The sequence below is a fragment of the Gorilla gorilla genome, chromosome 8 (genome assembly GCF_029281585.2).
Source record: "Gorilla gorilla gorilla isolate KB3781 chromosome 8, NHGRI_mGorGor1-v2.1_pri, whole genome shotgun sequence".
Taxonomy (NCBI): domain Eukaryota; kingdom Metazoa; phylum Chordata; class Mammalia; order Primates; family Hominidae; genus Gorilla; species Gorilla gorilla.
The window spans coordinates 143,825,976-143,839,868 of NC_073232.2; the positions used below are offsets into that span (position 1 = coordinate 143,825,976).

Genomic DNA, 13,893 nt, shown 5'->3' on the forward strand with positions numbered 1-13,893 from the left:
ATTTTCACGATATTGATTCTTCCTACCCATGAGCATAGAATGTTCTTCCATTTTTTGTATCCTCTTTTGTTTCATTGAGCAGTGGTTTGTAGTTCTCCTTGAAGAGGTCCTTCACATCCCTTGTAAGTTGGATTCCTAGGTATTTTATTCTCTTTGAAGCAATTGTGAATGGATTTCTCTCATGATTTGGCTCTCTGTTTGTCTGTTATTGGTGTATAAGAATGCTTGTGATTTTTGTACGTTAACTTTGTATCCTGAGACTTTGCTGAAGTTGCTTATCAGCTTAAGGAGATTTTGGGCTGAGACGATGGGGTTTTCTAGATATACAATCATGTCATCTGCAAACAGGGACAATTTGACTTCCTCTTTTCCTAATCAAATACCCTTTATTTCCTTCTCCTGCCTGATTGCCCTGGCCAGAACTTCCAACACTATGTTGAATAGGAGTGGTGAGAGAGGGCATCCCTGTCTTGTGCCCGTTTCCAAAGGGAATGCTTCCAGTTTTTGCCCATTCAGTATGATATTGGCTGTGGGTTTGTCATAGATAGCTCTTATTATTTTGAGATACATCCCATCAATACCTAATTTATTGAGAGTTTTTAGCATGAAGGGTTGTTGAATTTTGTCAAAGGCCTTTTCTGCATCTATTGAGATAATCATGTGGTTTTTGTCTTTGGTTCTGTTTATATGTTGGATTACATTTATTGATTTGCATAGGTTGAACCAGCCTTGCATCCCAGGGATGAAGCCCACTTGATCATGGTGGATCAGCTTTTTGATGTGCTGCTGGATTCGGTTTGCCAGTATTTTATTGAGGATTTTTGCATCGATGTTCATTAAGGATATTGGTCTAAAATTTTCTTTTTTGGTTGTGTCCCTTCCAGGCTTTGGTATCAGGATGATGCTGGCCTCATAAAATGAGTTAGGGAGGATTCCCTCTTTTTCTATTGATTGGAATAGTTTCAGAAGGGGTGGTACCAGCTCCTCTTTGTACCTCTGGTAGAATTTGGCTGTGAATCCATCTGGTCCTGGACTTTTTTTGGTTGGTAAGCTATGGATTATTGCCTCAATTTCAGAGCCCGTTATTGGTCTATTCAGAGATTCAACTTCCTGGTATAGTCTTGGGAGGATGTATGTGTTGAGGAATTTATCCATTTCTTCTAGATTTTTTAATTTATTTGCGTAGAGGTGTTTACAGTATTCTCTGATGGTAGTTCGTATTCCTGTGGGATCAGTGGTGATATCCCCTTTATCATTTTTTATTGCATCTATTTGATTCTTCTCTCTTTTCTTCTTTATTAGTCTTGCTAGCGGTATATCAATTTTGCTGATCTTTTCAAAAAACCAGCTCCTGGATGCATTAATTTTTTGAAGGGTTTTTTGTGTCTCTATTTCCTCCAGTTCTACTCTGATCTTAGTTATTTCTTGCCTTCTGCTAGCTTTTGAATGTGTTTGCTCTTGCTTTTCTAGTTATTTTAATTGTGATGTTAGGGTGTCAATTTTGGATCTTTCCTGCTTTCTCTTGTGGGTATTTAGTGCTATACATTTCCCTCTACACACTGCTTTGAATGTGTCCCAGAGATTCTGGTATGATGTGTCTTTGTTCTCGTTGGTTTCAAAGAACATCTTTATTTCTGCCTTCATTTCATTATGTACCCAGTAGTCATCCAGGAGCAGGTTGTTCAGTTTCCATGTAGTTGAGTGGTTTTGAGTGAGTTTCTTAATCCTGAGTTCTAATTTGATTGCACTGTGGTCTGAGAGACAGTTTGTTATAATTTCTGTTCTTTTACATTTGCTGAGGAGTGCTTTTCTTCCAACTATGTGGTCATTTTTGGAGTAGGTGTGGTGTGGTGCTGAAAAGAATGTATATTCTGTTGATTTGGGGTAGAGAGTTCTGTAGATGTCTATTAGGTCCACATGGTGCAGAGCTGAGTTCAATTCCTGGGTATCCTTGTTAATTTTCTGTCTTGTTGATCTGTCTAATGTTGACAGTGGGGTGTTAAATTCTCCCATTATTATTGTGTGGGAGTCTAAATCTCTTTGTAGGTCACTAAGGACTTGCTTTATGAATCTGGGTGCTCTTGTATTGGGTGCATATATATTTAGGATAGTTAGCTTTTCTTGTTGAATTGATCCCTTTACCATTATGTAATGGACTTCTTTGTCTCTTTTGATCTTTGTTGGTTTAAAGTCTGTTTTATCAGAGACTAGTATTGCAACCCCTGCCTTTTTTTGTTTTCCATTTGCTTGGTAGATCTTCCTCCATCCCTTTATTTTGAGCCTATGTGTGTCTCTGCACGTGAGATGGGTTTCCTGAATACAGCACACTGATGGTTCCTGACTCTTTATCCAATTTGCCAGTCTGTGTCTTTTAATTGGAGCATTTAGCCCATTTACATTTAAAGTTAATATTGTTATGTGTGAATTTGATCCTGTCGTTATGATGTTAGCTGGTTATTTTGCTCGTTAGTTGAAGCAGTTTCTTCCTAGACTTGACGGTCTTTACAATTTGGCATGTTTTTGCAGTGGCTGGTACTGGTTGTTCCTTTCCATGTTTAGTGCTTCCTTCAGGAGCTCTTTTAGAGCAGGCCTGGTGGTGACAAAATCTCTCAGCATTTGCTTGTCTGTAAAGTATTTTATTTCTCCTTCACTTATGAAGCTTAGTTTGGCTGGATATGAGATTCTGGGTTGAAAATTCTTTTCTTTAAGAACGTTGAATTTTGGTCCCCCTCTCTTCTGGCTTGTAGGGTTTCTGCCGAGAGATCAGCTGTTAGTCTGATGGGCTTCCCTTTGTGGGTAACCCGACCTTTCTCTCTGGCTGCCCTTAACATTTTTTCCTTCATTTCAACTTTAGTGAATCTGACAATTATATGTCTTGGAGTTGCTCTTCTCGAGGAATATCTTTGTGGCATTCTCTGTATTTCCTGAATTTGAATGTTGGTCTGCTTTGCTAGATTGGGGACTTTCTCCTGGATAATATCCTGCAGAGTGTTTTCCGACTTGGTTCCATTCTCCCCGTCACTTTCAGGTACACCAATAAGACGTAGATCTGGTCTTTCCACATAATCCCACATTTCTTGGAGGCTTTGTTTGTTTCTTTTTATTCTTTTTTCTCTAAACTTCTCTTCACACTTCATTTCATTAATTTCATCTTCCATCGCTGATATCCTTTCTTCCAGTTGATCGCATCGGCTACTGAGGCTTCTGCATTCATCACATAGCTCTCGTACCTTGGTTTTCAGCTCCATCAGGTCCTTTAAGGACTTCTCTGCATGAGTTATTCTAGTTATCCATTCGTCTAATTTTTTTCAAAGCTTTTAACTTCTTTGCCATTGTTTAGAATTTCCTCCTTTAGCTCGGAGTAGTTTGATCATCTGAAGCCTTCTTCTCTCAACTCGTCAAAGTCATTCTCCATCCAGCTTTGTTCCATTGCTGGTGAGGAGCTGCGTTCCTTTGGAGGAGGATAGGCGCTCTGAATTTTAGAGTTTCCAGTTTTTCTGCTCTGTTTTTTCCCCATCTTTGTGGTTTTATCTACCTTTGGTCTTTGATGATGGTGATGTACAGATGGGTTTTTGGTGTGGATGTCCTTTCTGTTTTTAGTTTTCCTTCTAACAGTCAGGACCCTCAGCTGCAGGTCTGTTGGAGTTTGCTAGAGGTCCACTCCAGACCCTGTTTGCCTGGGTATCTGCAGTGGTGGCTGCAGAACAGTGGATATTGGTGAACTGCAGATGCCGCTGCCTGATCGTTCCTCTGGAAGTTTTGTCTCAGAGGAGTACCCAGCCATGTGAGGTGTCAGTCTGCCTCTACTGGGGGGTGCCTCCCAGTTAGGCTACTCGGGGGTCAGGGACCCACTTGAGGAGGCGGTCTGCCCATTCTCAGATCTCGAGCGGCATGCTGGGAGAACCACTGCTCTCTTCAAAGCTGTCAGACAAGGACATTTAAGTCTGCAGAGGTTACTGCTGTCTTTTTGTTTGTCTGTGCCCTGCCCCCAGAGGTGGAGCCTACAGAGGCAGGCAGGCCTCCTTGAGCTGTGGTGGGCTCCACCCAGTTCAAGCTTCCCAGCTGCTTTGTTTGCCTAATCAAACAACTAACTCGGCAATGGTGGGTGCCCCTCCCCCAGCCTGGCTGTCGCCTTGCAGTTTGATCTCAGACTGCTGTGCTAGCAATGAGTCAGACTCCATGGGCGTAGGACCCTCTGAGCCACGTGCGGGATATAATCTCCTGGTGCGCCATTTTTTTAAGCCCGTTGGAAAAGCGTAGTATTAGGGTGGGAGTGACCCGATTTTCTAGGTGCCGTCTGTCACTGCTTTCTTTGACTAGGAAAGGGAACTCCCTGTCCCCTTGCGCTTCCCACGTGAGGCGATGCCTCACCCTGCTTTGGCTCACACAAGGTGCGCTGCACCCACTGTCCTGCACCTACTGTCTGGCACTCCCCGGTGAGATGAACCCGGTACCTCAGTTGGAAATGCAGAAATCACCCGTCTTTTGCGTCGCTCATGCTGGGAGCTGTAGACCGGAGCTGTTCCTATTCGGCCATCTTGGCTCCTCCCCCCTATATATCTCACTTTTAAATAAATCCTATTAAAAACAAAGGCAGTAAGTGTCCAAAATCCATCATTTTCCAATTATGTTTCCATACGTTACTATTATCTGTGCTCTTGAAGTGTTTTATGTCCATCGTGTCTGCGTGGTGGGAGCGCTCTGTCATGCTGCACTCTCATGCATCTCCTCCCACTTCTGTGCTCAATACTGCCAGGTGAGCAGCTTAAACTCAGAAGTCTGTCATGGTGGGAACATTTACACCACAGAAATTGGTAAGTGCCACAAATCAGGGCTTGGTTTATTATTTTGTCGATTGTGTAGGTAGGAGAGTGATGGAAACAATGTTAACAATACAGATTAAACAGAAAATTGTGTTTTATCTGTAGCTGTTACATTTGGAACAGCACAAATAATGAGGAAATATTATTCCAGTATTCAACACTATTATCTATTTCAGCAATCTCTCAGATTATAGTTTTAAATTAGAACAAATATTATGCAATTTCTAGGTTTTGGTGTTTTTGATCTTTTCCATAAAAAACACCAGAAAAATTAGGGGACATTTTAGAAATTTTCCTGAACCTAAGAAGCATATAACATTTCCATTTAAAATATTAAAGTTATATTTAACAATCTCATGTATGTTTTATAGCTCCAAAATAGTTTTAACACTAATACTACTATTTCTAAAATATTAATGAAGAGAACTTGTGAAACGATAATTAATGATCTCCGTGTGTTCACCCTGCCTTCCCTAGTAAGCTGGGTCTCCTGGAAACACAGCTCAGAAGTGACGCTCTAAAGTCTCCCTTAAATGAGACAGATATTGAATGGAGTGAATGGCAGAGGAGGAACGTGGGCAGCTGGGATGGCTTTGGGGAGAAAGCACAGCAGTACTGAAAAGCCTAGAGTGACTCAGACACACGATCCCTTGCTAGCTGTTTCACTGTGTACATTCGTGTAACATACGCGTGAGACCACTGGCCTAGGAGAGTGACTCGGGGCACCTTGCTGGTTCTGTGCCATAATTTCACAACAACTTCCTCTGCCTCTCATGCCTGGTTTCCTCTTCTGGAAAAGTGATCCATGGTCTGCTTTTACAGTTTCCCTGCAAGGAGTAAAGCAAGGATCCCCAACCCCCAGACCACAGACCAGGATGAGTCCATGGCTTGTTACAAGCTGGGCTGCCCAACAGGAGGTGACCAGCCAGCGAGCAAAGGATTCCCACCTGAGCTCCACTTTCCATCAGATCAGCAGCGGCATTAGACTCTTACAGGAGCACATACCCTATTGTGAACTGTGCATTCAAGTCATCTAGCTTGCATGCTCCTTATGAGAATCTAATACCTGATGATCTGAGGTGGAACAGTTTCATCCCAAAACCATCCCTTGTCCTGCCAGTCCATGGAAAAATTTTCTTCCACAAAATAGGTTCCTGGTGCCAAAAAGGTTGGGGACCATTCTGTGCATGTGTAGAGGGAGTGTGTATGTGTTATGTGTGTAATGTGTGCATTGTGTGTGTGTCATATGTGTGTATATATTGTGTGTGGTATGTCGTCTGTGTGTGTTGTGGGTGTATGTTTTCTGTATGTGTGGTGTGTATGTTGTGTGTGTGTGCATATGTTGTGTGGTTTTGTGGGTGTGTGTTGTGTGTGCATGTGTTGTATATGTATGTTTTGCATGGTGTGTATGTTAATGTGTGTGCATGTGTTATGTGTGCTGTAGGTATATGTTATGTGTGTGTGGCCCCTGTGTGTTGTGTTTATGCATATGTACTGTGTGTTGTGAGTATATGTTGTGTGTGTAATGTGCATGTTGTGCATGGTGTGTATGTTGTGTACGTATGTTTATGTACGTGTATGCATGTGTCTTGTGTTTTGCATGTATGTTGTGTGTATGTGTGGAGTGTATGATTTATGTGTGTGCACATATGTGTTGTGGGTGCATTTTGTGTGAGTGCACATGTTGTATTGTATGTTCTATGTGTGGTGTGTAGGGCTATGTGTGTATGTTTGTGTCATGTGTGTTTTGGGTGTATGTTGTGTACATGTGTGGTGTGTGTGGTTTATGTGTGTGCATATGTTATGTGTTGTGGGTGTGTGTTGTGTGTGTGCATGTGTTTTGTGTTCTTTGTGTGGTGTGTCTGTTTATGTGTGTATGTGTGTGTCATGTGTGTTTTAGGTGTGTGTTATGTATATGTGTGGTGTGTATGGTTTATGTGTGTGCATATGCTGTGTGTTGTGGGTGTGTGTTGTGTGTGCATGTGTTGTATTGTGTATTCTGTGTGTGGTGTGTATGTTTATGTGTGTATGTGTGTGTCTTGTGGGTTTTGGGTGTATGTTATGTATATTGTGGTGTGTATGATTAATGTGTGTGCATATGCTGTGTGTTATGGGTGTGTCTTGTGTGTCTGCATGTGTTGTATGTGTATGTTCTGTGTGTGTTGTGTATGTTTGCATGTGTGTGTGTTCATGTGTTATGTGTGTTGTGAGTGTATGATGTGTGTGTGTGGTGTGCATATGCATGCCTGCTATGTACCAGCGGTCATTTTAGGAGGTTTATATCCTTCGTTCCACTTAATTCCATTTAGTTGTGAGATGGAGGAAAATTATTTTACAAATTAATATAGAAGAGCTCTACAGACTATAGTCAACTGTGGGAAATGATTCATTTTTATTTCTCCCTTTTTTCTCTCTATCCATGGGGTCTACTAAAAGGCAGGAGAACAGTCTGTCCGCATCTGTCTGTGAAGGATGGAGTTCTATTACTGACCTAATGGACAGGCATCTGGCAACCCAGGCGCTCTGGCTGGCGTGGCATTAGCATTGCTAAAGGAAAGATCATAGTTATTATTCCTGCTCTGTCACCTGCCAGCTGAGTGCACTTGGGGTAATCGCCTTCCCCTAAAGGACACAGTTTGGGCCTCAGTGAAGTGGGCGCTAGTTTCCGGAGACCATTCCGGGTTGGAGAGCCTCTGGTGGAGGGATTCCTTTGGAGAAATGGCAGCGCACGTTGAAACTGCAGAAGCCAGCGCAGGAGCCTCGTGTCGGCTTCATTCAGAATCTCAAGTTTGGATGTGAAGACTCCCAGGTGGGCAGACAGAGACAGCTGAGAGGCATGTCAGGTGTCCCGAGCCTTCCAGCTCCCCCTGGGAAGTCATGGAAAGTGCTGGTCAGACGTGCCCTCTGGTGGTCCCCAGAGCCATCAGGAGCTGCTGAGCGTCTTCAGTTCAGCTGGGCTGAGCCAGGGTCCCACCAGGACTGGAACCCGATCACCAAACCTCCATTTTCACTAGAGACTCAAAGACACCCCAGCTGAGTGTGCCCCTGGGGTCATCTGGTCACCTTCCCCTAGCCCTGTGCAGCCTCAGTCCAGAGAGGAAGAGCCCTGTCATGCCCCGAGGGGCTCCAGGTTGACTATCCGGATACCAGGAGCAGCCAGTGTGTCAGCCTGTGATTCGTGAATTCTTGTCCCTGAAAGATGAACAACTGTTTTCTAAATGAACAAATGAATGAGCCAGTTAATGCAGCACAGCCCCTCATCCAGGGCCATGTGCATCAAAACCTGCCCTGACACTGCGGCACTTCATGCTCTGGGGCCAGAATCCAGAACACTAGAGCCCAGAGCCCAGTAGCCCAGGTCTTAGTAGCACTGGTTTCTAAGGAAGGTGGGAGTCCGAGCAGGGGGCCGAGTCCTGCTCACACAGGTAAGAGGAAAGAGGAAAGGGCCAAGTTCCTGAAAAGGAATGGGCTGTCTTCTGAAGGTTCCATTTGGTCAGTAGTTCCTGGTGAACAGAGAGGGGCAGGCAGGCTACACAGCCTGCTGTGTCCTCCCCAACGCCTGCCTCACCCCTCAGCTCCCTGTGCCGAGTGACATGCAGCCAAGAACCACAGCAGAAGGAAGCTCTGCAACCAGCAGGCTCAGCCTCCTTCCAGAGGCATTTTCCTCCTAAGCATCACTTCCTAGACTACATCTGCAATGGTCTGAATGCCCAGAGTCTGTCTGAAGTCTCACCTGCAGAAGAAGGTACTCGAGGCCAGGAACATTATTTTCAGAACATCTCAGACTCATTCTGATGCAAACATTCAAATGCACAAAATGCAAATTAGGACAGAGTCCCCGAAATGCCTCTCGGCACCACTTAGGTTTGAGGTGATAAGCTCTGCGGTTTTTAGAGCTCTACGAGGAGTTAGCCGAAATGCTTCTCACAGTAATTTTAGGAGGCTAAAGGGAAATCTTTCATTATTCAAAGAAGAGCACGTGGCTTTGGGGACCCGTGCTTCAGAGAGAAGGAGAATGGGGAGCCCCTGAGAGGGACAGGAGAGCCCCAGAAAGCAGAAAGCACTTGCTTTCAAGCCATTTGCTGTCTGGCTGGAGCTGTGGTCAGGGGATTAATCACTGGTTAAGCTCCGCGAAGCCTCAACTATGACTCAGCCCCGTGGGTGGCAAGACTCAGCTCACGCCTCTGTGGCCACCGAGCCCCTCCCCTCCTTTCCAGACGCATTCACAGAGATCGCGCCCTCCTTTGCTTAGCGGGGCACCTTTGCAAACGCACACCTATTTGCTCAGATTCCATTAATAAAAATGGAATCAGGCAGGATCTGCAAGCTGAGGCCACAGGTAGAGCCGAGCCCATGTTCCCTGACAGAACAGAACTGATGTTTGTTTCCATCTAATTTCTCAGCCCATTTTCTTTTTATAATCAGAGCTTTCTGTGGCAGAAAAAAAATTCCATGCAGAAACTGCCAGTGGGAGTGATGTCCGAGGCCCACTGGACGTCTGTGCTGGCCTGTGCTCACAAAGAGGCCCCCGGCTCTGCAGGAACAGAGTGTCTTCGAACAAAAGCCCAACGTGTCTGCAAGGAGGAGGCTCTCCGGGAGTTCGAAACCATCCTGGCCAACATGGTGAAACCCCGTCTCTACTAAAAATACAAAAATTACCTGGGTGTGGTGGCGTGTACCTGTAATCCTAGCTACTCAGGAGGCTGAGGCATGAGAATCACTTGAACCTACGAGGCAGAGGTTGCAGTGAGCCAAGATCACACCACTGCACTCCAGCCTGGCGACCGAGTGAGACTCCGTCTCAAAAAAAAAGAAGGACACTCTCTGGAGTGTGAGATTTAAGAGACAGATTTGACATGAGCAAGAAAAAGTATTCCTGTTTAGAAAGCTAACTCCATCATGCTCAGTACATAAAGCTAATTTCAGTCAATTACATAACTAATAACTCCCCAGATTAAGTGCTTACAGAATCCATTTTCATGTCTTCACTAACTGGGAAAGTGCTGAGCTGAGCTATCTCTGCAGACTCGGGAACCAAGTGCAGTCCTCTGCTCTCACCTCCACCTCTAGACACTTCTATTCTGTCTTCTCACAACAGCCAGGCTGGTGGCACACTGGCCGTAGTCAGGTGCAGGCCCCTGGATGAGTCTGGGATGGCGGGTCCGTCGGGTGGATGACTGTTCATCATTTTCTTACCGATTGCTTCCCAGGGACAGGGCTAGGGGTGCAAGCTGAGGCCTGGCTCAAACTGGAGTCACCCATTCTACATTGGGGAAGTTGTTTAAGAATTCAGGCATCGCTTGGCATCCATGGGATGAGGACTGCAAAACCTCCACCAAAGTACTGTGCAGGGGCAGTAAGTGAGTGGCTGGATGGGTAACTGGCTGGTGTTACTTCCCCATCTCCTTCTGCCTGGCCCATGAGACCAGCAGTGCAGCCAGTTCAGGTCTTCAGCAGCATTTGATGCCTAACTTCTCATTTGGGCTTTTGGGGGCACCAAAACTCAGCTGTGGGTTTCTTAGCAGCAGGAGGAATCAAAGAAGAAAACAAGTGGACTCCCTTTGGTACCTTGCTCAGACCCTCCACAAAACTCATGGAAAGCAAGCACAGGAAGAGGGCATTGATGTGATTTGCCCAAATCCCCCCTTTTACAGATGAGAAAACAGACCCAGAGGAGTAAGTAATTCCCTGGAGGAATCGATAGGCTTCTCGTGTTGGAGCTGAAACCAGCTCCAGCATCAGATTCCAAGCCTTCCCCAGAAGACACCCCCTGCCCCACAGTCTGTTTAGTGACATAGCCCGTGCCCCCCCCAGCTTGGTTCGCTCTTCATTGCCATGGCCAAGGTACTAAATCCAGCAGGCAGTCTCTGATATCCCTGCAGCTCTTGCCACAGTCTCCCTATGTCCTTCCCGCAGCAGATGCTGGGGTCTCTCCTAGGACTCTTGGCCACCCTGATGCACGCTCGCCTCTCCCACCGCCTCTGCTGAGCACTCTGCCCACCGCAGTCCTCTCCTATCCCTCTCTCCTCACTCTGTTCCCTCTCCTTGCTGATCCCATCCCCTCTTGAGGCCTGGACTCGACCCATAGGCCCGTCAGCCTCACACTTCTGCCTCCACACACAGGTCTGCCCTGAGCTCCAGCAGGTGCTGGCAACGTCTACTTTGAAATGCCTTGCAGACATTTAACGAAAGCGCCCAAAAGCAACCTCTTGGAATTCTTCTCCAAAACCATCCCTCCTCCATCCTTTGTAATTCACGGAACACTCAGCGATATTGTTGCCATGCCCACCCTGGGCTGCTCTGGGCCAGGGAATTCCTGAATGACCAAAAGGACAGGGCCCTGGCCCTGCAAGCTACTTTCTCGACAAATGGTTTCACTCTGCCTAACATCCCCCTCTTCCTCGTCACATCCTAACACCCAAACCTGCAACAAGTCCTGCGGAATCTGTCCCAGCCCGGCCTCTCCCATCCGACCACCCTTCCCATTGCCACTGACCTGCCCCACCACCCTCTTCAGCCCCGACACGCTCATTATCATCCAGCGCCCTTCCTGCCTTCCGTCTCCCTGGTCTCCAGCACCCACGACCACCCTCAGACAGGCAGCCCTTCCCATGTCCTACCTAGAAGCTGGGTGGCTTCCCACTGCCTGAAGGAAATCCACATACCTAGCCAGGGCCCCAAGCCCCTGCTGCTGGGCCCCTGCCCCCACTCCCACCTGCTCCCCAGCCTCCCTCACTCAGCCATGCTGGACATCCCCAGCTCCTCACATGAAACCTGCTTTCTTGCCTCCAAGATGTTGCAGGTGAAACTCCTGACTTAATTGTCCTCCTGGGTCTCTGCCCTGCTGCCTCTGTTGCCTCTGGGGCTGGATGGATGAGGGCCGGTCCTCAGGGCACTCTCTGACTCCTCGCCTGACCCAGGTGCCGCCTCACGTTTTTCCATCACGTCCTGTTCATGATGTATGGGGCGTGTGTGCATGTTTAATATCTTATCCGTCCTAGTAGACTGCAGTTCCGTGTAAGCATGAGCCATTCTTTTTACTTCCTCTTTCCTGAAACCCCCCAGCAGCTGACACAGTGCCCAGCTGGGCCTGGGGCCTGGAAACACTCACTGCCCTCGTTCGACGGCCTGGAGAAGCACCTACCTCGCTGCTGGAGAGAAGCAGACACTGCAGGGCTGGAGAAGGAAAAGGTCTCATGTGCTGAGAGAGAATCACCTCCCCGTGGACTCAGAGAGGTTTTTCATCATAAAATATCCTGATCTAAGCATGTTACTAGGGGCGAGCCTCTCACCACGTGCTGCCCAGCTCATAGCTGCGGTTGAACACACGGCCCGCCATGCAGCGGAGGAAGCCACAGCAGTGCGAGGTGAAAGTCTTCACACTCCTCAGTCCCCCCTCATGCTGCGGTGGAGCAACAGTGCTGCCGGGAGAAAAGTCTTCACACTCCTTCTCAGTCCCCCTTTCCCTCAGGCTCCCCCCAGTGCCTGCAGAATGGGGGCACGGAGAAGGCAGCCTTGCCAGCCGCTCAGTGCACCTTTAGCAGGCGCATGGGGGCAGAGGCCATGCCATCACTCCAGGCCGATGGGATGGGTGGAAGGTGTATGTGCTATGAAGTGATCGAGGAGGGGTGGGCTTCGGGGATGGTCAGACCCCCAGGAGAAGTTAGCCACAGGAGTTAGCATGAGGAGTGGATTTGAAATTGGAGATAAATATTGAAACACAGGATAAAATGGTATGAAATCATAGATAGAGAACATGCTGGAATCCCAGGAGTCATAATACATGTGTTTCTCCCACCAGGTAGAAGCAAGAACTTCCCTCTCCAGAACTTCCCTCTGTTTATCTTGGAATTGGAAATCTCCTCCCTGCAGGAAACAGGAAAATCCGAACAGAAGAGTCCACTGCTGCCAACCCAAGACCAGAGCCACAGGCACTCCCCGCTTCTGTTTTATAGACCATGCCAGGACAAGTGGTTAGTGTTGTCTGTGATCTTCCATGGGGAGGCAGGAGGCACAAAATTTGAAAGTACAGACCCTCAAGACAGATGCCCGGGTTTAAATCACAGCCCACCATCTGCATCAGAGTTGGATGACCTTGGACAGATTTCCTCCCATCTCCAGTCTCTGTTTCCTTGTCCGTAGGCATGGATAATAATGGCAGGTTCACCATGAGGTGCCCTCGATGATTATATAAAATAACCCAGGAAAGCATTGCACGGAGCCTGCCCGCAGCCAGAAGACAGCCCTGGCCCCAGCGCGCAGCCCCTCAGGGAGCCCGGCTCCTTTCTCCAGCATCTGACATTTTCTTACCTCTCTTTCCCCAAGGAACAGGCTGAAACCAGGACACTGAACTTCATCCACCAAGCCACACTCTCATAGACCCGAGCTTTGATTCACAACCAGCCAGCAGCCTGTTTCTGTAGATGGGGCTGGGGAGGAAGGAGGATGCTGGCCGTGCTACTGTTCTGCGAACTGAGAGCCCTGCGTAGAGGGCACTCCACTTCGTTCCACAAATGCAAATAACCGGATCCATCAAGCCTTCAACCCGCAGTTTGTTCTAACCCAGTGGTAACTTCTGATGGTAAATGCGTTTCCCATGCACATTTCCCTGCATGAGAAATGTGCCACTCATGAGAAAATAACACGTGTAGAAAACAATGACGGGTCACGTCCACAAAGCCTCTTCTATGTACAGGGCCCTGGGCTAAGCCCTTTCTGTGCCTTTTCTAAGCGAATCCTTGCCCAAACCTGCTAAGGAGATGCTGCCACTAAGGACGTATTGTGAGGAGCCTGAAACCTCAGGCCGAGGATCAAGGGATTTATGGAAGACGGTGGAATCCCTGCGTATGTTGTGGACATGGCCACAAAACGCCTTTAACAACGACCAGATGTGATGCCCGGCAAGCCGCTCACGTCAGTCAAAGGCTCGTGATCAGCGTGTGTCCCGAAAAATTAGTTTTATTTTCCTCCTATTTCCACGTGCCACTTTTGTCCCAAAAGTTTATAAGTGTAATAAATGTCTAGTGACATCTTTGACTTTGTAAGCAATAATAAATTTACAGATAAGTGA

The 13,893-nt window shown here is 47.1% G+C and overlaps 1 long non-coding RNA gene across 1 annotated transcript; it reads left to right on the forward strand.

Moving 5' to 3' along the window:
• Positions 1-11,897: 11,897 nt before the first annotated feature.
• Positions 11,898-13,366, forward strand: LOC129525025 (uncharacterized). Its single transcript, XR_008669043.2, has 3 exons — positions 11,898-12,059; positions 12,696-12,796; positions 13,149-13,366. It is a non-coding gene; the product is annotated as an uncharacterized lncRNA (long non-coding RNA).
• Positions 13,367-13,893: the final 527 nt, after the last annotated feature.